General features: G+C 49.2%; 2 protein-coding genes across 3 annotated transcripts in view; both read right to left on the bottom strand.

The window, feature by feature from the left end:
- The window catches only part of Nca (neurocalcin homolog), a 125,096-nt gene that overhangs the window by 66,946 nt on the left and 34,509 nt on the right, over positions 1 to 23,641 (bottom strand). Inside the window, exon 2 of the mRNA XM_089552915.1 lies at positions 18,940 to 19,057. The gene's annotated coding sequence lies outside the window, so the exon portion shown is untranslated. The remainder of the gene's footprint in view (positions 1 to 18,939; positions 19,058 to 23,641) is intronic.
- The window catches only part of LOC149336459 (neuronal calcium sensor 2), a 107,304-nt gene that overhangs the window by 49,159 nt on the left and 34,504 nt on the right, over positions 1 to 23,641 (bottom strand). The window contains exon 2 of one of the 2 annotated variants that reach the window (XM_089552911.1): positions 18,940 to 19,057. The gene's annotated coding sequence lies outside the window, so the exon portion shown is untranslated. Of the gene's footprint in view, positions 1 to 16,451; positions 17,102 to 18,939; positions 19,058 to 23,641 lie in introns of those variants that run through there. The other variant, XM_089552910.1, reaches the window with a different exon arrangement.

The raw sequence follows: 23,641 nt of genomic DNA, 5'->3' as shown, positions 1-23,641 counted from the left end.
CTCTGTCTGTCAAAATTATTTTTATTTTTCTTTTAAGCCTCCCCGTAACTTTTATGTCCCTTAAGGTTATCCCCGCCACTTTCCTTTCCATACCTCGCTTAGCTCTCAGCTCAGTGCAGTTTCAAGCCGTTTTCATTTAGACCTTTTTTGTCTCTGCTCAGGGCCCGGTTCAGCTGCGAGCACTGTCAATCAATCGCTAACCGCTCTGACCGCTACGAACAGCGTTAAGGATTTACGTGCTCAAAAACTGGACAAAAGGAGCGCATCGGAAAGCACGGAGATACGTTACAGAACGACACTACCGTGCGTGCCGTTCTATGTGCACGTACAGGCGCGGGCGTACCGGTGCGGACGAACAGATGCGGATGTACAGGTGCGGATGTACAGGTGCGGATGTACAGGTGCGGACGTACAGGTGCGGACGTACAGATGCGGACGTACATGCGCGGACGTATAGGTGCGGACGTATCGGTGCGGACGTGCAGATGCGGACGTAGAGATGCAGAGATAGATGTGCGTATACAGATGCGGACGTAGAGGTGCGGACACACAGGTGCGGACGTACAGGTGCGGACATACAGGTGCGGGCGTACCGGTGCGGGCGTACCGGTGCGGGCGTACCGGTGCGGGCGTACCGGTGCGGGCGTACCGGTGCGGGCGTACCGGTGCGGGCGTACCGGTGCGGGCGTACCGGTGCGGATGTATAGGCGCGGACGTATAGGAGCGGACGTGCAGATGCGGACGTATAGGCGTGGACGTATACATGATTTTAGTTTCGATACCTAGGCGCCGCCATATTTGTTTTACTCGAGCGCCGCCTACCGCCGACGCCATCTTGGGCTGATAATTTGCAGCCGGTGGGCTGCAGCTGAAGCAGCGTGCGATCTCTGAAAGTGTCATTCGCCCGTTTTATTCCTGCCAAGCCTAGAAATTTTGGGTGGGCGTTCGCCTCGTGTCAATCCTCGTGTGTGCTATGCCATTAGCTCCTGCAATAACCAACTGGGAGCAAGCGACCATTCCTCGACGCAGCGAACGATCAGCATTAGTGAGTGCCATGCTCGCAGTTCACGCGTGCTTTTTTGTCGCCGGTTGCCTGTGGGGCAAACGTGGCACGGTGTTGCATGTTAGAAAAACGAAAGCAAAATGTGTTGAAACACAAGGTCGCGGAGGGCAATGATTATCTAGTTTTTCGTGGAGCGCAGTTTTTCATGAACGCTTTCGCTGCCTGCTTGGACATGGCGAGTGTGACAGTTTAGATGCTAGGCTTGCGACAGAGTACCCCGTTTACAAACTGAACATTTTGGAAACAGCGAGTACATGACCGAAACGAATCCACTTCTGATGATTAGAATGTTTGTTTGCGGAGATACGCGCTATGAAATTGAAATTCGGCCCCTCCTGCCGCTTGCGTACGGCTGTTCGTACTACGAGCGATACAAGCCAGTTGACTGAAAGCGATTCGCATTCTCGCCTTCTCCGCTCCCGCCAGCACTTTCTGGTGCACAAATACCAGAAACTGTGCAGTTACACGATCTAATAGGGTGGTACACTAAGGAACGCTATTACCACTTACTGACAGGCAGAATCGCCGACCTGTGTTGCGAATTCCAATCTCAATCGGGTCGGGGCACTGCTCAAGTCGCTGCGTTTGTTGTATCTCTGGCACGGTTATGCATAGTGTGGATTTTTTTTTACAGTGCATTCGATGCGATTTCAGGCGAATAATTTATTATAATGCATGGCAGAGTTTACCGTCCTGTGCATGCCGTGTATTTTTTCATCTTACGTTGCCATGGATGCATTTTTTCTCACTTTGCAGATGGGTAAAAGTTCATGTCGCCGCTTCTATTCATGTCATGCTGTGCAAATTAAATTAGTATTTTTGCACTAACGACATATTTATTTTTTTCAGGTGGCGATCCCCACACCCTCCCGATATTGACGATCATGTGGGGTGGCGAAAAGAAGTTGTGGCCAAATTTGTGAAGTCCTCACATAGTGTACTGCTGAATTAAAAAAGAGCTCTGCCAAGGCCGTCCAAATACTTGATCTCTTAAAATTATGCACAGAGTATAGTTTGGTAACCCAGGCGCAGCGCTTCGTTCCGCGCCCGATATTGGGCACAGGCAGTGGGTTTGTTTCTGTCTGCACTTCGTCCACAAAGCGCGCTAACGTTTAAGCTTTTTGTTGGCGCAAGCATTTTTTGTTCACCAACTACGTCCACTGCCAATGCAACTCGGGACCAGCGGAAAAGCGGCGAAGAAATGGACACCGCAGACGTGCTGAGACCTTCGCATAACATGATGCGCGTGCATACTGGCGGCGTTTGTTTTTTTCTACTTTCGTCTACTTTTTCCGCAACCGACAATAAAACAGTGATGTCTAGAAGACGTTCGTGTTCCGTACAACATTGCTGCTTTTGTTGTACAGACGCAAACACGCGCTTGACCGGTAGCTAAGCAGCCGCGGACGTTGCTCCGCGCGCCGGATTATCAGCCCAGGGGAGGACGGCAACAGTGGGGTGTCGCGCAGCGCACGTGTTTGAGAGTATTTCTCCCTCTCCTGCCCGCTCCTCGTAAAATGGTGTATAGGAGCGGACGTACAGGGGCGGACATACAGGGGCGGACATACAGGGGCGGACGTATAGGCGCGGACGTATAGGCGCGGACGTATAGGCGCGGACGTATAGGCGCGGACGTATAGGCGCGGACGTATAGGCGCGGACGTATAGGCGCGGACGTACAGGTGCGAGCGTAGAGCTGCGGACGTACAGGCGCGGATGTACAGATGCGGACATGCAGGTGCGGACGTAGAGGTGCGGACGTACAGGTGCGCACGTACACGTGCGGTCGTAAGTAAACAGAGCACGCTATACCGTTCTGGTTGCAATCACGCATTCCCTATCGGACGTGAAGAAACATTTGTCCACGAGAAAACGCACTATAGCATCCACTGCCAGCTGCCAGTTTCAATTAGGCAACGAGTGAAAGGCACCAGCGGGCTCCGTCCACTTTTATCCGCACCTGTACGTGCGTGGTGTATATGCGCGTGTGTATGCACGTCTGTGTGTGCGTACCCGTGCCATTACCACGCCCATATAGTTTCTTTAATGAGATTCTTCGCTAGTCGAGGCACGTCGGGCCAACTAGTGCAAACGTTCGCGCTTGAGGAATTCGACGAAGTTTCGTCTGGTCACGTATCACAGTGGAAACTAAAAATTGCAGTAACCGGCAACGGAAAAGAAAAAAAAATGGAACAGAATGCCTAGCGCTTTCCCTGATCACACAGACACGTGTTTGTCTATCTATACGCAGAAAAATGCAGCACGCTGTAATCGGGGCAATCGGCAACATGCCAGGCACGTAAGTATGCTCACTACACCAAACCTACCGCGTTTATATAATTATTACCCCCACCCTCTTTTTTATTGTCCCTTTAAAAAATTATTTAGATAGTCACAGCATGCCCATAGGCTTTTGTCTATAAAGTCTAGAAACTTTTCAGACACACATCCTCTAGACAGTATGTAGAGTATTACAGATTCGTGGCAATACGCCTTTAGTAGACTTGTCTACGATTTGAATACACGAAAAGAAATATCTACAGGAATGCAAAAGATTGTATAAGTGTATAGACTATATTTACAAGGGATGTGACCAAAGATCTCGCAGGGCTTCCGAGGCGCCAATTCCACCTTCCCGCTACCGTGGTCGGTGATAGCATATTTTTCATTTCCAACGCACCGAAAGGGGCCGCTCTATATGCCTACAGCCTTCGGGACGCTGCATTGTTCTGTCAATGGGGGAGGGGAGATCAGAGCGCGAGCAGTAGCGTGCGACGGCTTCATTTTACGCGCCCCCGACGGGGAGACTGATTGAATGAGCCCACGCGCGATTGCGCGAGCCTTTGGCGCCGCCGCTGTGGCGGCGACCGATCGCTTGACCTGCCGAACGATCGACCGACCTCGCCCGTTATACGGCATACACGTGTACGCTGCTGCATATGTACACACACGCGCGCAGATCGGGCGTCCCAATTAATGGACGCGCGTTCGCGGACTGACGCGACGGAGGAGCCAACAGAAAAGGAAGGAAGAGGTGGGGGGGGGGGGGGGGGGGGGGGCATGTGCGAGAAGCAGTGTCAGACAGCTGGAAAATTTTGCGCGCACTCAGAACCATGAAGCGTTATACGGGAAACCTTATATAGGCGCACGACAACACTCTAAACACGAATAAACCTATAGGGAGTAAAAAGGGAATAAAGTGTCCTGCAGCGCACACCCTTCTATAAAAGGGTGTGCGCTAGAGGAGAGATTACTCCCTTTTTTACTCCTTCCTGTACGGAGTACACGCATATGACAACGATGACCAGTAGCAGTAGAAGCAGATGGGGTTTAGATGGAATCACATTAGACACCTTTAGCATACCGTACACCGAGTTTACGTTACCGTTACCGGAGTACCAGGAGCCCGCGTGCAGCCAATGCGCATGCGCCAATCGCCTTGACGGCGCCAGATGGCGCCACGTACCCGGCAGATACGCGCGCGCCTCCTACATCGGGACCAATCAGCGCGTGCTCACCGGCGGTAGGCGGTCTCCCGGTACTCCGGTAACGGTAACACGGTATGCTCAAGGTGTCTACTGACTTTAAACTAAACAGGACAAGTGCCGGCCCACTGTTCAGCGTGAGCGCATTGGATCCCGCGGACGCGGCGGCCAAATTCTGCTGGAGGCAAAATTGTGGCTCGTAAAAGATCATTACATGGTTCGCGGGAAACTGCCGACATGCTGCCGTAAACGAAAAAAAAAAATGCCGGATCTCGGCGCTGTTACCTGAATGCGCGTATTACCGTATACGCTTAACGACGACCAGCTGTATCGCGTTAGTAATGTAATAAGGCCTCATTGCCAATCTGCCCAGCGGTGGTATGTGGGTGGGGTTCAACGCCCCGAAGCGGCGGCACGTGGGCTATAAAGACGCCGCAATTGAGGAAACTGGTTCGCCCACTTCCCACGGCGTGTCGCTATAGTCACGGGGCGCACTCACTGCACCCGAAGGAGCAGGCACGAAGGATAGCGAACGGTAGAGAACATGAAACTATAATAGCGAGTTTTAGAACTGGCATACTGTTGCTGTTTGCCGCGTCCCTTCCTAACCCGAGGGGGCGCTAGTGTTCTGCGCAATGGCGCCCCGCTATTTCCCTATCCCCCCAACCGAAAGGTTCAGCCTATTATAAAACTCCCCAATAGTAGACGGCTTCATTTCCGATACTATGCCTCACCTCGCTGGCAGTGACGCCGAAAGGGAAGCTGGAGAGAAAGAAAGCTAAAATGACGTCACCACTCCGGGGATCACGTGACAACTTTCTGACCGGTCAGATCAGAGGACTGAAGCGTAGCCAGTGAGATCGCGCGTGTTTGGTATTGCGAACAGCAACAGTAGGGCAGTTCAGGTTTTCGGCACAAGATGGCACCACCATGCCGCGTTAGAAGCAAAGGTAGTAACCAACAAAGGGCATCCCCATCCGGCGCGCTAATACGAAAAGCGTACAAAGTTTCTGAGCGCTCTGTGATGCGTATATTACTGACTAAATATTCTCGCACTTAGTAAAACGTTCCCGCCAACGCTTCACCTATGCTATCTGCGCAAAGCAAAACAAAAAAAATCAGCAAACTCTTTAGTCAACCACATCGCACCCCACAGGGCCGCCGCGGTGGAACAGTGGTTATGGCGCTCGGCCGCTGACCCGAAAGACGCCGGTTCGACCCCGGTCGAATTTCGATGAAGGCGAAATTCTAGAGGACCGTATATTGTGCGATGTCGGTGCACGTTAAAGAACCGCAGGCGGTCGAAATTTCCGGAAACCTTAACTACGGCGTTTCCCATAGCCAGAGTCTCTTTGGGATGTTAACCGTCCCCCCCCCCCCCCCCTCACAAATCATATCGCACTTCACGCCGCCTAGGTTATCATCAAAGTTTTAAGCGTTTGTTCGGGCGTACGAATGCATTATCAGCATTTATCATGTTCGGGCGTAGAATGCATTTATCGAGTTACGACAGTTTGGAATGATCTTCCAAAGTCCCATTACTAATATTCGCGACTAGGTCAGCTGTAGGAAAGCTATGACTGTCTCCCTATTTGCAATTATTGTGATGTACTCCCGCCATAAAATGTACTCTATTATTAAAATGACTACTCCTGTACCAGTCAAGGGGCTGCACACCTTTACTTACAAGCTTTTAGTTAGTTAGTTAGTTAGTTAGTTAGTTAGTTAGTTAGTTAGTTAGTTAGTTAGTTAGTTAGTTAGTTAGTTATAGTGTATGGGGTTTAACGTCCCAAAGCGACTCAGGCTATGAGAGGCGCCGTAGTGAAGGGCTCCGGAAATTTTCGACCACCCGGGGTTCTTTAACGTGCAGTGACATCCCACAGTACACGGGATTCTAGAATTTCGCCTCCATCGAAATTCGGCCGCCGCGGCCGGGATCGAGCCCGCGTCTTTCGTGAATACTTATACTTGTTCCTTTGTATACACCCACTCCCTCACACAATGCTCGAACTCCATGGGACCTGTGAGGTACCTGTATAACTAAATAAATACGCGTTTCGGCCGGGGAAGCTCATGGAAGTCCCACTATATCCAGTCACGTTCACCGAACCCCCTTTTTTTTTTCTAATTTCGCCTTCATTTTCCGCGAGGCCGAACGTCGTCCTTCTTTCCACTACTGCCCGCGACCGATTGAGCGTCCAAGCTTGCATCCTATACAGCAGCTTTATTCCGCCGCAAGTCGGTTGACTATATACGACGTAATTTGTTTTCGCGGCGACGTAAAAAAGAAAGCTTAACGACTTCTCCCAGTGGCAAGGCGGCGATGACTCAGGAATCCGGAATGGCGCTAAAGCAATACCCATAAAAACGAAAGCGCCCATAAAACGAAGGCAATGCCAGTGGGGACAATAAAAAAAAAACGAGAACAGCACGAAACTCAATTGCGGACACCCCAATAGGCCTCCGTGCGACGCCTATAGTGCGACGCATCAAACGAAAAAAAAAAAAAAAAGTTTGGTAAGAGGGAAGAAAATTTCCGGAAAACAACCTCCCTTAAAGGCATACAATGCAGGCTATGGAGAAAAGCAAGACGAATAGAAAAGAAGAGAATAAGAGAAGAGCGCGCGGCCAATAAGGCGTCACTAAACTAGCTCCCCCACGAGGCGGCGTAGCGCACCATATACGGCCAATCACAGCACGGCCCGACAGACGACACCGCCGAAGGACGCATAATAATAAGAATACGCAACTGCGAAAATGGCGACACCAAAAGGAAGTTCGGGGGAGCGGGCGAATAAGGGGGCCTCCGGATCAATAAACCGTAAGTCATTCGAAAAAACGCTTCCCCAGAAGCAACGCGTGCGCGCTAAGGAAAAATAGAAAAAAACAACTGAAAAAGCAAACTGCAAAAAAAAAAAGAAAAGGGGGGAAACCCGCAACTGCATTTACAGCCCTTTGATAGCTCGATTTCCGCCCACGGCTAGAGCGCCCCCTACATTGAATACTGCGCGGCTCACGAAGCAGACGAATTAGGAAGCGCGGACGGGGGGAAAAAAAAAGAAAAGCACAAGAAAGCAGACGACGACTTCGGGGGAAAAAGCAGACGACTTGTGTTTGGCGGCGAGAAAACCCGTGCACGCAGACGGCACGAAAGGCTAAAGAAGCAGACGAAACCCAGGGGTGGTAACTGTTGCTCCCAGCAACCGGCCCCCGATAAGAAATAAACGAAGATAACCCAGTGGCAGGCTGCGAAAGAAAACAAAAAAAAAGAAAAAAGGTGCCGATAAATCCGAGAACTGCCAGCTATGTAACTGTATACAACGGTGCGAATAAAGCCCGTATTGGATGATGGGGGACAAAAATAAGGGGAAGAAAGGAACAACAGGGGAGAATCCGACTTCTTATCGACTGTTCGGGAACGGACTGCGGCGAGTGGCTTCCCGAGGCACGCAACAGGAGAAGTCTTGACAGGGCGGGCACTTAATTTATGCGCTTTTGTTCTCGGGGCGTGCGAGAAAGAGAGGGCGGGAGTGACGTATTCGAACGAATTAATGAGAAAGAGACCGCGTCCCTATTTGTTCCCATATAGGCGTCTTCGTGGTCGCAGCGTATAGCCGAAAATATGCTCGTTCAAAGGTTCCAGAAAACTTTCCCGGAGAACACACCGCAAAAGCTTGGCAGCTAACTCAGCGCAAGCGTCAGTAGTATAATGAAAAAAATAAAATAAGACCTGCCACCCACAACTTGCACAGGCTTATATCGAGAAGACCTCACCACACGCACGCGCGCTTCCAAAAAAATTCTTCCTCTCAAGCAAAAGAGCTGGAGTGGGTCAAAGTTACGAAGACACTTCGGCCGGTTACGATGCGGCGCGAGAAGTTCGCAAAGATAACACCAGGAGCGCTTCAAGCGGGAGCTCGATAGAACACGCGACCGGTAGGAGCTGTCACTTGAGTAGTTCGCGGACTGCTGCTGTCAACGGGCGGAAGCCTCAGCTATCAGCCACAGCGGCAATCATCGGAGACACAAGCTGTATCGACAACGTAATCTATACGAAACATTTTTTCCTGCTTTCTGGGAAATTTCGAAAGCGTTCATGGCGAAACTCCAAACTCCGAACCGTCGCCGTCGTCGGGCCGACAGACCGTTCGAGTTTCGGTTGAAACGGAGGCGTGTCGAACAGGCGACCTCCACGGCATAGAAATAGACGCGTCAGTCCGAACCGGGGGACAATTATTAGCAGGCATGGTCAGACCACGGCAATGCGTGGCCTCCGCGATCGGCTCCGGCGGAGCACAATGCACCTTAGTTTCTTCAGGTGGCACAAGATGTCGCTAGGCAGAACTGCGGCTGCTTTTTTTTTTTTTTTTTTTGCGGCGAAACAGGACGACATTTTCCCTCTGTCTTCTTTGCAGAGTGCGCATCATGAGGGCGGAGACACCTTTGTTCCCGAAAAGGGACAGCGAAGGTGATCCCACAAAAAGAAGCGTAGTGCGGACGGAATGATCGATCTACGCGGAATCCCTCTGACAACATCGATCGCCGGGCGGCAAAAATGCGGAAATGTTGCCACGGAGTGAGACAAGGCCCTTATCGGGCAGGCGTCCCACCACCTTTTCTACTCTATTCCTTTTGTTGCTGTTGTTCTTGTTGCGCATAATTCAAGATGTATATTCACTCAGTATCATTTGCACTTATTTCCAAATGCAACTGAAGACTAGCCTGGTCAACTTTTTAAAGCAACAGGCAACACGTTTTCCCTTTGGCACTTTCCCTAATCTTCACCAGTACAGGCCCCATGCAAAGAAATACTCCGACGGCGCGCTGGTTCTTTGCCTCGGAACGCGAGTTTACACGTCCGTGTTGCCTGCTCAAATTAGGCGAACTAGGACATTCATTTATCTAGCGCAGTTTCAATCAAGTTAATTCGTTACTGACGCCGGCCAAGCTAATTTTGGAAAAACATGACGTTTCGGGACCGGCTCGGTCATTTCTTCATGGTGTGACTACGGGCCCGAGCCGGTCCCGAAACGTCGTGTTTTTTTTCCAAAATTGACTTGGTTGGCGTCAGTAATCTTTCTCCTAAATTCATTTTCCCAACCAGACAGACTTCTGCCAAGACAGACTTCCTTTAAGTTAATTCGTCCACACAATGCAGAAATCTTTCCGCGGGAAAACACCCGAAGAGCCGACATTCAACCATGCCTTGTCACATGCAATGCAGGAGGGAAAAAGTTTCAAGCAAAGAATGTTTTCCTTTCACCGCGAAGGTTGTCCCTGAATCGATCCGGCAGAATCCAGAAACGATCCAGAAAAAAAAATAAAAAAAAAACTAATACAAGTACCCTACTTCTCTGCTAACGGGGTACAAGGTCACTTTAGGGGTATTCCGGTGCAGAGTGCGCAGATGAATTGCGCACTGTACAGATACGATGTACTAAGTGATTGAGCTAACCTGATAGACGCTCAGTTAAATAAATTAACCAACCAACCTTTTATTTTCCGGTTTCAGGACGCAAGGTTAAATTGCGAAAATTGAAGGCCGCAAACATCGAAGGCGAGCCCAGGCGAGCATTGCGGTTCAAAATTTACGAGCGTCAAAAACACGCCTTTGAAAGCTCGATGCGTTGGTTTTCCAGAGCTGCACATTTATAAAATGGCGTCGCTGAGCGCGGAATCGTCGCAGCAGTCACGTTAACTTCTTCTACACCATAAAACACACAAACTGCGTCTACATTTGGTGCATTATAAATGCGGGCGACGCCGCTTTATCAACGCGCAACGCGGGAAAGCCAGCTTAACATTAAACCTCTGAAAAGCGCATTTTCATCGTCCACACTGCAAGCCACAATTCCAACTGAGGAAATTTAAAAACTGGGCTAGCCTTCGACGTCCTTCAATATCGCACTATAACCTTGCTCCCACATACCAAAAGGTAAAAGAGTTGATTAGTTAATTTTATTCACTTAATCGTATACATATTCATCGAGCTATATCATAGTGTCCGCCTGCTGTGCGTACACCCGGGCAGATCGCACACACGCATCAGCCACGAATTTTTTTGTTAATAAAAACCTGTAAAGACGAAAAAGAACACGGACTCTATAGTCTACAGACTGCACCGCACACTTCCACTATGCAGCGCACTCTAAACTAAGCCAAGAACACTGCCGTAATGCAAACGACTCCGTCAGCTAGTCGACAGTTGGTCGGAGACGAAGCAACAGTCCGTACTGCCTCAACAGGGCAACAAGAGCGGGACGAAACGGAAACAACCACTTCAAAAATTTCTTTAGACAGCCTACGGACTCCCCACAAGCTTCTGTCTATAAAGCCTAAAGTATAGTCCTAAAGTAAATCCTAAAGTATAGTCTATAGTCAATACAAATACTACAGACAGTCAGTAGACAATCTATAGGTTTGGTTTATTGGGGTTTCACGTCCCAAAGCGACTAAGGCAATGAGGGACGCCGTAGTGAAGGGCTCCGGAAATTTCGACCACCTGGGGTTCTTTAACGTGCACTGACATCGCACAGGACTAAGGCAATGAGGGACGCCGTAGTGAAGGGCTCCGGAAATTTCGACCACCTGGGGTTCTTTAACGTGCACTGACATCGCACAGTACACGGGCCTCCAGAATTTCGCCTCCATCGAAATTCGCCCGCCGCGGCCGGAATCGAACCCGCGTCTTTCGGGTCAGCAGCCGAGCGCCATTGCCACTGAGCCACCGCGGCGGTATAGATTTATGGCCATACATATTTAGTAGACTTGTGTACATAGACCATCTAGAGACTGAGAACAGACAAAAAGAATAAAATGTCTACAGACTGTCTACAGACCATTTTCATAAGGGAACAGACAGGCGTTGACCATAGCCGCAATTAAAGGAAAGCGTTTCGAAACCGCTACGAGTTTATTTCTTGATTACAATGGGCGGGACAGGACCGGTCGCGCATTTGCATGCGAACAATACGACGTAATGACCGGGTGTAGACGCTTGGAAAGGTGCTCTCTTTCCCGTTCAATGTTTCTTGCGTGGTCTGTATGAATGGACAATATCCGGCAAAACGCTGAAAATCAACCCACTTTGCAATCCATATCACCAGCTACCGGCAAAGCTATCACTTTCGCTTCTTCGCACCAAGGGAGGCGGAAAAACAGTTCCAATACCTTTCTCTAGCGCCCGTCTTATCGAGAACAACAACTGCACGCAACCAAGACGGCACGCTGCGCGGAGAAACAGGTGGCGCTGAGATCGACTGTCGCGCCAAACCTTTCTCCATTACAGACAGAAAGACTGTCCAGAGGGAAAACAACAGAGTCATTAGCCACAACGTGTTCCACAATCGACGGCCGCGTGCGCGAAAGTATTAAGCCGGAGACGGGGCCCTATACACATACACGGCGCATGCGGCAAGAGCTAAAAGGGAGAATTCTGTTCGACCGGCGCCCGAGAGACACCGTTCGCCCCGTCTTAATATGGGCGTGCGTTAGTGAAGGGAGAAGGAGTGGGGGACAGGCGACGGACAGGTTCCTTCCTCCACACGCTATATACCGTACGCGAACTCGATACCTCCAGCTCGATAAAGGAGGATCCACGCCCCACGTCCTGTCCGAGCGACACGGAGTGCTATCTTCTACGGCGCCGGCCCATGATGGGAGACTTTAGCCGATGGTTTCTCGGGTGTATATACTGTACGCACACACCGTGGATATGAGCCGACGCGCGGGCTCCACTTTGCGGCTTGATGGCCCGGACAGCCATCCGACGGAGCAACGATTCCCTTTCTCACACACCCGTGCGTGCTAACAGCACCACCTTGTGCGACGCGAGCAAAAAAATAAAAAGCGCATGGCGATAAATATGCGTGGACACTGACAACGGCTTGTACTTTGCCTTCTCAATTCAAAGATGAAACTATACTGCTGCAACGGTCTCCAAAGGAACCCGTACAGCTTACAGAAAAAAAGCCACTGCACTGAAGCCAGGCGTCCCAGTTTGCATGTGCGCCCAATGCTCTATCAAAGGCGAATGAATAGTCATCAGTTGGACATAAGCGCCCAAGCAGTGTAGATGTACTTCTTTACTCGACAGCCCGCCTCGTAACAAGCCTGCTGCATCCACTTACACGGGGACAGGCCCGTTAATCTTCGCAGAGTTGAAGCTCCGTTGGTTAACCGCCAGCGACGTCTAACAGCTGAGGCCGACAAAGCGACGCCTCCGAGTACGCACCAGAACACAGGCAGCGTACTACGTTTTTTTTCGCCGCCTTTAGACAAAGAGACATCCAACGCAAACATCACCTCAGCTATAGGAATCACGAAACAACCTGAGAAACTAACTCTCCACGCTCTCTCTGAGTCTGGGTGAATTAATAAAGGCTCTCCATTAAAGTGTAACGCGCCGACCAAATAGTCCACGCCCGAAAACACACGTGAAAACACACGCGCACGATAAGCGGGCCAAGGTCTAAAAAGCGCCTTTAAAAACAAGAAAAGAAGAAAAAAAAGAAGACACGCGACACAAACAGCACAAAGGCGCAACACACCGCAGGACGGTCGACCGATACACAGAGGCGCGTGCATGCATAAAATGCATAACGCGAAAGCGCACGCGCGCGCGCGTGTGTGTGTGGTCGCTTATGCGGTAAACGCATAGGCGTGCGGCCAGCGCGGCGGCGGTATGAATTATGTAAACGCCTCTCTTTCTCACACCCTCTCCACTTTTCTCACTGGTCCGCCCTCGACGACAGCGCGTACGCATACACACATGGGGTCGGGGGGGGGGGGGGGGGGGGGGGGAGATGGAAGACAGCGCGCTGTCATTACACACCGCAAGTCAAAGGAAGGGGAGGGGGAGCGCCACCATCACCGCGGGGGAGGGGGGGGGGGAGAGGACACGCATAATTAGAGACCACCACCGAAAACACACGCACGCACCCTGGCGGACGTGGCTGTATATAAACAGAAGCAGACGACAGTTCGCGGCTTCGCCTGAACTGAACGGGCTGCTCGATGCCGCAGCAGCTGGTGGTATGACATTACGCTGCAGCGCTGTATCACAATCAAATCTGAATTTCTTCGTTTTTGTTTTCTGGACGGGGCTTGGGGGGAGGGTTCGAACCGCGAGACGACGACACGCGGCCTTTAGCAAGTCAGCTTCGCAGTGGAACCTGTCGCGAACGGTAGAATCGTGAGCGACGTGCGCACTGATCGATTACGGTGATTCCCATTAGCCGATTTTTTTATGCGCCGAGGCAACACCGCAATAGCAGTAAGCATATGTCGAGTTCGGAGTGCGGAATAATTTCGACCACTGCTGGGCCTTCCTGAATTTCGTAGAAGCGTGAGCACACGCAGGCGAGAATTTTCCCATTTCGCCTCGACCGGAATGCAGCCAAAAAGGCAGGGATCACTGCCGGCAACAGATTGTATTTGTTTATTACTATCATTACTGGTTTTAAGGAAATGAAACGGGCAGTAACTATCTCCCTTCTCGGCGGACACCTCAACCGCGCCGTGAGGGAAGGGAGGAGGTGGGAGTGAAGTTATTGGAAGTTATTATCCCACCGAAAAAAAGTTTTCAGAAAAAAGTTTTTGTGTACAACATTTACAATAATAAAACAGGAATTAATAAAAGCGCCTATTTAAGGCAACCTCACTACGTTTCGAGTAGAAAGGACAATACCATGAAAATTAGGGGGTATAACTGCCGGATTAATACATTTAAATATTCCTTTTTTTTTTTTCCGAACACAATAAGGGACAGGAACCTGCTGCCTAATGAAGTGTTTGAGAGTGAGAATTTCCAGGCCGCAATTGACAACGCAATAATCTGATTATGCTGTTCTCGGTGTTGGTGTCGGGTGTAATCAGAATGCTGTTGTCTTTATTGGAAGTTAACATTTTTCTGCAACTTTTTTTGTTTTGGTCTCTTTTGCTGTATTGAATTTCACTGTTAGTGTACTAACTTCCCCCCCCCCCCCCCCCCCCCCCCCCCCCCTACAATAATGCCTCTCAAGGCGCTGTAGGTACCTCGAATAAATAAATAAATAAAATAGAGAAAGAGGTGCCGCAGCGCAGGGCTGCGGAATAATTTCAACCACATGGAGGACCTTTAACATGCACCGACATCGCACAGCACGCGGCCGCCCGACTGGCTTCACACAGACGCCGACACCGGACAGTCTTCGTAGCCCTCTTAATGCCATGACATTAAAAGAAAGAAGAAAAAAAGCAAGCACGGGGCGGTACACGGTACCGCGCAACGGCCGCGTAGCCGCCGGCACCGGTGGCAGGTACTACACGAACACACGCGGGCGCACCGGGCGGCGAGCGTGTCAGCGGTTAGCCCACGCACGTGACGTGAAACGAGGCCAAGAAGAGGCGTAACCAGCAGCGCCCCCTCGCGCCCGCTCGTACAAGGATTATGGGCGTGCCCTCTTTCTGCATGTTACGGCACCCTCAACGTCCCGCGGACGGTCACGTTTCCGCCAGGCTGGGACTTACAAGGCAGGCCGCTGCACAGTGCAGAAGAAAGGGCACGGGTTCGCCGGAACATGCGCCAGACATTAAAGGGGCCGGCACCCGGGTTTCCTTCTTTGCCCTCGCTTTCGCTCGACCTCCGCGACCTTTGGCGGGACCTATGAGGGGCAGTGGTTATGCAGCTCGGCGACGGACCTCCAAGCGTGGCCTCCCATGTCGGTTAAGGACGCCGTAAACATTCGGGCTTTCGGGCTGCTCAGCATGAGCATCGTGAGCGCGAGGTTCGCGGGTTCGACAACCAGACGCGGCGGCCGCGTTTCGATTCAGGCTACCTGCACCGTATAGTTTCACTGCGCATGAGGGAACCCCAGTAAGTCAAGACTGATGCGGAGTCAACGACGTCTCAGAGAAATACATGCACCCACAGACCGAGGTATTATAAACTAAATTATTATAAACTAAAACTGGAATCGCCCACTTGTTCGCAGCGGACAACTGTTCTCGTCTCTTTATCTTGCTGAATAATTCGTAGCTGAATAAAGGAATTCGTATTGCACTCCACAAAAGTCCAGCTTATGACGAACTGTGTGCGTTTATGATTGGACAGGCTGTGTGTGACAGCAGTGATGGTGGGTTTCCTTCGTCTTTTTAAAGTGTTGTTTGTGCTCCATAATGTGTGTTACCACCACAAGTTGCAAAGTACCTGCTTCTTCATCATGTTCGGAGTCATATATTTCTTAACAGCAGTTTGAGGCACACAGCCGGTAAACTAGCGCACCTCAAAATTGACATTTGCAATGCGGGAAAAGGTGCTTAACTTTCGCACTGTTTCAATCCCCGTTCTTGTCGAAATAATCATACCCGACTTCCTGAAAAGGTAATCTATAGATCTAGAGCATTTTATACATGGCTAACATTTTCCTTGAAGAGGCATTGTAGACAATTTTATTCATTCTCCACACGCTTCCAGAAAGTGCAGTCATTGGTCCCCAACTCGCAACTTTTAAAGCAATGCTACGTGCATTCTCTGATAAAAAAAAACGCACCTTCCAAAATTTTGTTTGTTTTTTTCCACACACTCTAACATGCTGCTGACGCCTACACTCATCACAACGCTTGAAAGAACTCAGCATCGAGCTTACAAAATGCACACGTGTGCGGTAACCATAATCTGCCCCATAAACCTGAGCTCACAATTGTTGCACCTGGATGAATTGAAAGCTCAGTGAATAAACAGCCCATCACTCCCTAATAAAGTCAACACTGCAGAATTCGATGGCTCCTACAACATTCAGACGCACAGATTTTGCAAAGCCACGCATTTCAATGCAAGTCAGCGAGACCGAGACATTTGGAGAGAGTGGCTTCTACTATTATTGCAGATAGAAACAAAACGAAAAACATTCAGAACAACTCACCTCACAAGGAAGAGGCAACCAGTCCCACGATGATGTCGGTCTCCAGAGGCAGCTCCACAATGGTATCCACGGCTGTCAACTTCATCGCGCTAGCAAATTTAAATTCAGCCTCCCCCTCCTCCTCCTCAGTAGAAGGAGGAGGCAAAACGCACCGGACAGCTGGCTTCGAATAAAGCTGAGGACTGCCTCTCACCCGAGTACAAGAACACGACACTGCGCAGTACTCAACAGCTCAACGCCACGTGCTAGACCTTAACCGCTCAACTCGACACAGGGTCATGGATGACACCGCGGAAAGGATGGGCAAACGAAAAAAACACCGGCTCAAAGGAGTCTGCAAGGAGGCACAGGAGTGGTGAGGAAAGGCTCGAGAAAAGAGAAGGCATTGTAAACAGGAAAGGAATGCAAGAAGGCAGGAAGGTGGGATCGAAGTAAAAGTTAGCCTCGACAACAAGAGCAGAGCGGACACAGAGACAGAGCTGCAGGCGGGCAAGCCGCTCAGAAAATGCACCCCACCGCCGGACAATCTCCGAGCACAGCAGGGTTGGAAAAGAGCGAGTGGGAACGCATGAGAGAGAAAGGAGGAAAGCCCAACGCAAAAGCAAAACAAAACACGATGCAAAAGTGTTGGGCAATGCTCCGTCAGAGCTAACTCCCCTTCTCCTTCGCACCCCCTCGTGCCCTCCCCCTCGGGTGATATGCATAATATTAAGCCCTGTTCCACTACACAAAAGAGGCACCCTCCATTACCAGGAGTGGCTGCGGCACTTGTTAGTGCCGCAGGCGAAAGTGGAACGGGGCTGTCGCAACCCTTTCCAGCCTTTGTTGTTGTCAACCTTCCTGCCGTAACCAGCCCGTTTACTGCAGCTCACTACTAGTACACCAATCAGAACTAGCAACCAGCTTCAAGCGGTGCTTGCTCCTTTTTAATGGGAGAGCCCATCGGCATTCTGCAAAATTTTACCCTTTGTGCGTTCTGTGTTTCTGACACAAACCAAGAAATAAGAGAGACAAGAAGCAAAGAGACTAGCGAACTAAGAGGAAGAAGCGTGCAACGAACGCAACAAAATTAGAGCCCTTTCAGGATGAAGAAAAGTTCACAAGTGGAGCACTTTGCTATCCGCTTTGCTTAGCCCATTTCCATTAAAAGAGAGCCCCAATCAAAAGAGATAAAAAAAAAAACAGAGCAAGAGAGAGCAACGAGACAGAGATTATAAGCGAAAAAGAAGCACCAATGAAGCGAGCAACAAGCACCTCTGCAAACCACGAGGGGTCCATAAGAAAAGGAGGCTACACTGGTAGCGCTGGGGAGACAAAGGGAACGCAGGCTGACCAATGGGGAGCAATGAGGAGAGAAAACACGAGGACAGGGAAAGGTCAGACGGGGCTTGGGTGAAAGGGGAAAGAGAAAAGGCCTCAAAAGGAAAGGGAGAAGCAAAAAGGGAAAAAAGGCGGAGTGGGACGGTCCCATCAGAGAAAAAGGTCAGCGCTGCGGGGGAAAAGGGGAGGAGAGTAGCGATGAGAACGTGCGGGTGTGTGGCAGCGGACACACCCGTGAAACGGCCAATTTATACAGGCCGCTCCTCCCCCGTTCTCTTTCCACTTCCCCTCCCTACCGTGATCTGTTCCACCCTGTCCACAAGAAACGGGACTGCAAAAGGTGGAGTGCACAGTGGGAAAGGGAGCACACGAGGGCGGGTAGGGCATAAGGGGACCACTTTCGCGATGGAGGTCTTGCACTGAGCAGCGACGACGTTGCAGCAGCGGACAACGAATGCATTGCTGCCGATGACCCGAAATGAAAAGGTCGCACGTCAGGTCGACAGCTGGTCTGCTTGTCTGCGCATTTCTTCTTGGCGGCACCAGCCTGCTCTCGCCACTACCTCAACTGCCCGGACAGCAGCCCCACCCTCTCTTGCACAGAGAGGACCTCTCATCCCAGAAAGCTGGGCTACAAATAAATCCGGGCACGCAGTGGTTTATGCAATTATCGAGAGCCCACTGGCCATCAGTGAAAGTACATTTCACTGCTGCGGCCCTCCTGAAGTGCAGCTCACTCAAATCATGAGCTATAGCAGCCCGAGTAACCGCACTTCGTTTGTCCCCGCACTGCACAGTTAACTGTCTCACCATGTTCCACTCATATTAAAACAAACGACACATGAAGAGCAGACAAGGTGTGGCACAGTTGTTCTCTCCAGCGAGCAAGATTGATCTTCCACTCTCAGCGACACTGCAATCGTTATCCCAGACATTCACATTTAGTGCATCTTCCATGCCACACCCATGAGTAGAAGTTATGGTACATGCTTTCCGAGCTCTTCTCACTGCAACGTTTTGAGAGCGAGACCCCTGGGCTTTGCATACATCTCCTCACAGAGACTAGAGCTCTTTCAGCAACAAAAAAAAAATGTTACTGTATCAAGCAGGCACGAGCACAGATAGCACGAAAAAAAAAAATAAAAGATAGAGCCAACAGGCGACTTGCCTACGGGGTTTGTTTCCAGGTGCCACCAGGCCCCATGGGGGTGGGACTTCATTGGGGAGCGTCGTGGCAGGGCCCAACTCCCAGGGCCCGGGGCCTCCTTTGCAGGACGCGAGGCCACCTGGGAACCAGAAAGACAGATGGAATCAAATTAGGGCCCCTGAGATTTGCTTTTTCTTTTTGTTTTTGCACTGCAATGTAAGCAAAAATGCACAAGCACTGATTCTACCGATAGTCACGGGAAAGTGATCAGTTTCATTTGAAGCAAGAGAAGAACAGCAATGCAGATATGCCTCAAGCGAGAGCTAACACGTTGATAAGGCAGGGTTCGCAATCTGATTCGTCAAGCGATGGAGCAATATTTGGTTCGTGGTGCCCACAAAGTGCTTCTGTTCTATATCGACGTTGTGCGTGAGGTCACATGGCTTTTTGATGGGCACCCAGCAGGAAAAACACAATTCAAGCAATAATCATAGCCCAGAAACACTGGCGAAAATTTGTGAAATCCACTACAAGCAATATTAAGATGCTTTACCATCTCTCCACCTGCCACGGTGGCTGGAGAGAGAAGGGAGACACAAGACTAAGAATGACCCAGCAAAAATGAAAATGACTCCCGGTGACACAGCAAAAATGAATTAAAGAAACCATTACGAATAGCAATGGAATAAGAATAGAATCAGAACTCGAATAGATTAGTGAATGAAAGACAATGGAATCAGAACTGGTATAGATTGGAGAGTGATAGAAAAATGTTCTTGCATTTCAGATGCATCCATTCATTGTCCTTAATTTTTTCCAACTGTTTTTCTGCCTCATACTTCTACTGAATGGAGCTGCCTTCCTGATGAAGTCTTTGCTGTTTACAGTCACTACTTTTGCAAATCCTTAGCAAGTAATGAGTAGTGAAAAAGTGGCTGTTGGTTTATGGGGTTTAACGTCCCAAAGCGACTCAGGCTATGAGAGACGCCGTAGTGAAGGTCTCCGGATATCTCGACCACCTGGGGTTCCTTAACATGCACTGACAACGCACAGTACACGGGCCTCTACAATTTCTCCTCCAAAGAAATTCTATCTGCCGCGGCCGGGATCGAACCGCGTCTTTTGGGTCAGCAGCCAAGCACCATAACCACTGAGACACCACGGTGGCAGTAGTGAAAAAGTGTAACATCATTTGTTGATTTAACTGCATATTACTCTATTTCACTGTAATGACTGCCACCAATCAATTCCCTCTGTAATCCCACTGGCCCTAAGGGTATGAAGAATAAATAATAAACATGTTGAAGAGGCCAAATATTACCTTAATACAGCTTTCTACTAAATGAACTTCACCAAATGAATTGCGAAGGCAGACAAATCATCACAGAAAAGCTATAAAGGACGTAGCGGCATCTGCAAGCATGCCTTTAAAATTTTCTTTAGTGTTCAGTCATTTCAAACAACGAACTCACTAACTCCTCACAAAGTGGATTACTGCATTCATTCTTCTTTTTGTGCCCTGCAAAAGCACTGCTACAATCAACAACAGCTTTTTCACCATACACTAAAGCTAACTAATTATCTCTCACTACATTACTGAGTCACTTTAATTACTTCTCACTGCACTACTAAGGCGCTTGATTGCCGAACTTACATTACTATGAACATGATTTAGCCTTAACATCAAAACTAGATGCTGTTTAAACCAACAACGGAACATCTGCCCCACTTCCACTTTCCTGCAGCATAGTCACAATAGATGTTCATTTCACATGCGAATACCCCCCCCCCACAGAATACACAGTTAATAGGGAGACACATGCCAATATACAGACTTCGATCAAGAGCTTGGGTATGTTGTCAAACAAATAATTTCCTCCCTTGGCTTCCTTCAAAATGCTCACTTGCCTATGCTGTCAATTTTGTTACTTTCTATTTATTTATTTATTTCAATATACTGCAGGCCTATGTGGCACAAGCAGGAGGGGCAAACAACCTAACAACACACAAAAGAAACGAAAAACAACACACAGCATCATTTGGCGATAACAAAGGGAAGATAAAAACAGCATTAAAAATACAAAATGAGACAACTTCCAATGCATTGCTAAAATTGCTATTTTGAAAAAGGGATTCTGGGAGCATGTTCCAATCGGAGATAGTTCGGGGGAAGAAGCTGTACTTAAATGAATTTGTTCGTGCAAAGATAGGCCGCAGTGTGTGTTCCTTAGTGTGTCGTGTACGTCTGGTGGTAGAAGGTTGAACATAGTTAGGTACTGGAATGTTTACCTCGCGTGAAAGAATCTTACGGAGGAACAAAATTCGGTTTATTTTGCGGCGGTCTGAAAGAAGTGGGATATTATTTTCTGCCATTAGCTTTGTGGGAGAATCAAATCTGCTGTATTTGTGGAAAATAAACCTGACTGCTTTCCTTTGAATGATTTCAAGGGAGTTAATGTTCTTTTTCGTATGTGGATCCCAAATGATAGATGCGTATTCGAGCTTCGTCTGAAGAAAAGTGTTATATGCCAAAAGCCTAATATTATAGGGAGCGGAAGTTGATAGCTCTTATCTTTATTTGCACACTCTGCAGGCACTCACACGTTACAAAGATGAGTGGGGTTAAAAATTAATGTAAACACAGAAATTGTTTTCAATTAAGTGTTACCAAAACACTTCATGAATGTGACGCTGACATGCATCCTGTTTGAGATGGCAGTTATGGCGGTGACAAGACAGCTCCAGTTGTCACATGTTTCTAGATAATAGAAATCGCTGCAAACATTTGTTCAATAGCATGTTCATTCACACTTTCAAAACTGTAGTCTTAGCATTCTGGAACAATTTGCTTTCAGAAGAAAAACGCTAGGCTTCTTTTTTTTTTTAAATAGCACTACAGTAATAAATCTCGCGAGACGATAGAAGGCGACAGGATCTACAGCACAGTGGCAGGTTGAGTCAGATTGCGGCTGATGACAGCCACCTTCGCGCAAGCCTAAGACAGCGCTGGCTCGAGCAGCAAAAAAAGGGGGAGATGAAAAAGGAGGCAGATGGAAAGGGTGGGCGTCTGGAGGCCGATGGGGGTGGATCTATTTTAGTTGCCTGCTCCCCCAACCATTGTCCAGTTGTTTGCTTCCGACAGCCAGCCAGCCTGAGAGGACGGAAGCGGCACGGAAAAAAAGGAGAAGGCCGCTGAACGGCTCGAAAACGGCAGCAGCAAGGAAGACGAAACACCGAAATCAATTCCACACTGCACGACTGCCACGCTTCAGCCAGAAGCGTCCACGAGGAACCCAAGCAAACAAACAGTCATGAGAAGGCCACACAAAGATTTGCCACCCGGGCAAAAAGGGGAAAAAAACGAAGCCAGCCAACTGGAAAGGTTTTAAAACACAGCGAAACTACTGGAAGGAGAAAAACGAACAAACGTTTTTACTCCTATTTACTCAAATCCCATGCCTACGAGAAGCCTCACAATATGCGTCAATAGGTCTTTGTTTTGCACTTCGAGCCGCGCTCGGAACACAATGATGCATTGTGCTGTCCCAACAATTCCCAATGCAATCAAAATTCATGCAGATTCTAGCACCAAGTATTTGTGCAATAGGAAAAAGAAGAAAGCTAGTGTGAACATTTTTGCGACAAACAACATGTGCAGATGTCGGGCAGCCTCAGCACGAGCTCAGCAGAAGCCACAAACAAAGTTACACTCTGCACACGACAGACTTGTACATCTAATCAGACCTGTGCTGAACTAGTTCTCATGGCAATCAAAGCTCCAACTACAGCATCCCCTTTCTACTTAATAATTTCAAGCATAGATCACACCTGACTGTGGTGTGGGGGGTGTTAAACGAAAGGGGGAAACAGCAGTAAATGTCATTGAAAGCGGAATTTTTTTTTAAAAACCCCAACAGTGGCCGAATACCATCAAAAGCTGAAACCAAGGGAGGTGTCATACTTTAAATTATTCTTTCGGTCCAAACAAAATTGAAAGAATTACACAGAAAAGCACAGCATCCCCTCAACCACATTTAGTGCCATTTTCGCACTGTTCACCACTAAATTTTCCACCATTACGATGCACAACGTTTCACCATGCAGAGTGATATCAGGAATGTAAACTTATCCTTAAAATAGCCTGTTCCAGCCAGCACGCAGGTCATTTCATAGCATTGCTGTGACGACAGCCACAATACGACAGGAGCTCTAGATTAACCTAGGGCAGATTTTGAATTGTTGATCAAAACAGCAGACAAACAACCAATCCATACATTATTTCAAGCACATATGACACTTCGGAATGTCGATCTACACTACACTTTCTTTTCTCAAAAGAACCTGAACTGTCAAACCATATGCTTACCACAAAAAGCCTGACCCACAAGTTTCTCCACGAAATCAAACCAGATATCGACAGGCTTAACTGGTCCACGAGTCCCTATTTGATGTGTGGTATCGACATTCAATGAAGACTTCCGAAAAAAACACAAGGAGAAACGTGAACGAAAGACGGGAGGACGGCAACCAGGAAGGCATTGGGAAAGAGGGGGAGGGGGGGTCGAACGGTTAGGCGACGTCCGGACGTCGGGCTGAAACGGACGCCTGTCCGGTCGTCGGTCGATCAACAAACCCATCCCACGCGCAGCGCCGAGTCCCGCCTATCGCGTTCGTCCCACTTAACCTCGAACAAACTGATCGAAAGTGTCTGGCCCAAGCCGCG

Source organism: Amblyomma mixtum, chromosome 7, assembly GCF_055824585.1.
Source record: "Amblyomma mixtum isolate Tamu chromosome 7, ASM5582458v1, whole genome shotgun sequence".
In the NCBI taxonomy this organism is placed as follows: Eukaryota; Metazoa; Arthropoda; class Arachnida; order Ixodida; family Ixodidae; genus Amblyomma; species Amblyomma mixtum.
The sequence above is the reverse complement of the archived record's forward strand: the minus strand, read 5'-3'. Positions and strand labels throughout refer to the sequence as shown.